At 37.6% G+C, this 1,386-nt stretch overlaps 1 non-coding gene across 1 annotated transcript; it reads left to right on the forward strand.

The window, feature by feature from the left end:
* Positions 1–321: 321 nt before the first annotated feature.
* On the forward strand, positions 322–432 carry LOC113526316 (U6 spliceosomal RNA). The gene has a single exon (XR_003402759.1). It is a non-coding gene; the product is annotated as a U6 spliceosomal RNA (small nuclear RNA).
* The last annotated feature ends 954 nt before the right edge of the window (positions 433–1,386 follow it).

Raw genomic sequence — 1,386 nt, forward strand, 5'->3', positions numbered from 1 at the left:
TCCTCATTTCCGACCCAACACAGAGGAAGTGTCACGCAATAGTGTCACTCCCCTATACAGAGGAGTTTTAAGATGCTTTTTAAACATCTCAATTGAGCTGGCAAGTCTAATATCAAATCGAAGGCTGTTCAGCATAGGCTGAAAAATAATGATCGCCCTTTAGTTTCAGCTCAGTCCTAGGCAGAGGTAGTAATCCTTAGTCGGATGACCTCAATGACATTTCACTGTTGTGCAAAGAGACCAGTTGGTACTGGTAGGTACCAGATAAGTACTCTGGGGCTTTATCATGTAAGGCCTGGTAAGTGAGGACCTACTTGCTATGTGTTTGCTACGGCAGCACATATACTAAAATTGGATCGATACAGAGAAGATTAGTAATGCCCCTGTGAAAGGATGACATGTAAATCTGGAAGTGAGGACCATTTAAATTTTGAAATTGATCCTGATGTACCAATCCCCTTCTGTAAGTCAATCTGGATAAGGGGGTCTGCTGAATGCCATAACTGTAAATGATTGTAAAATGGAAATGTAACATTGCTAAAGGCTGATGTTGGGAATCAGTTGACCTCATTTAAATTGAATAAGATCAAGGTCTGTTTCTGGAAGAAAGGGGATTAGTTAAGAGCAGCAGTGTTGTGTATTATTTGTGAAAATGTATATTATATCAAGCCCTAAAGTCTCAAAATTCAACTTCACCCACCGGAACTGTGTAGCCCTGAGAGCGAATGATAGCAAAATGTGAGCATGTGTCATTGCTGAGTGTGTTCAGAATGGACATACATTCGCATATGGAAGCTTCATTTCACGGCAATTCACCGCTTCACACTTGCAAAAAGCTTTGTGTGTGCTCAATTCACAGCACCTCATACTCTCTGTTAATAAGTATGCTCACTAACACTGTTTGGTGCGCTCAGATCAGTCACCCTTGCGCTCTTAATTAATGATACTGTTTAAATGCCATAGAGGGCTGAATGTTTAAAAATGATTACTAATTATTTGTAGATTGTTTTGCCATAAATTGTTGTGATGATAATTAATTTATTTCAGGGTCATAATTGAAATTTATGTTTGTGGATTGTTCTTCCATGTGCAACTTTTCTTTACTTTGCTCCCCCATTAGTTTTGGGGGCCAAGTAACTCAATTACTCCAATTAACAGCACCAATGCTAGGACCTCTGTTTAGTTTTCATTTAGTTTAAGGAAATTTGTTTTTTATTGGTCTCAAATCACTTAGTTAGCAGGTTTTAACTGCTTAAGTTGTTGTATTTAACTGATAAATATTACAGTGTGTTATTGGCATTAAAATAAACGAATATATTACAGCATTGTATTAAAAACTTAAAGGAAGCATACAAAGACAAAATAAAATGAGGCCTAGTATGGACC

Source organism: Pangasianodon hypophthalmus, chromosome 5, assembly GCF_027358585.1.
Source record: "Pangasianodon hypophthalmus isolate fPanHyp1 chromosome 5, fPanHyp1.pri, whole genome shotgun sequence".
In the NCBI taxonomy this organism is placed as follows: domain Eukaryota; kingdom Metazoa; phylum Chordata; class Actinopteri; order Siluriformes; family Pangasiidae; genus Pangasianodon; species Pangasianodon hypophthalmus.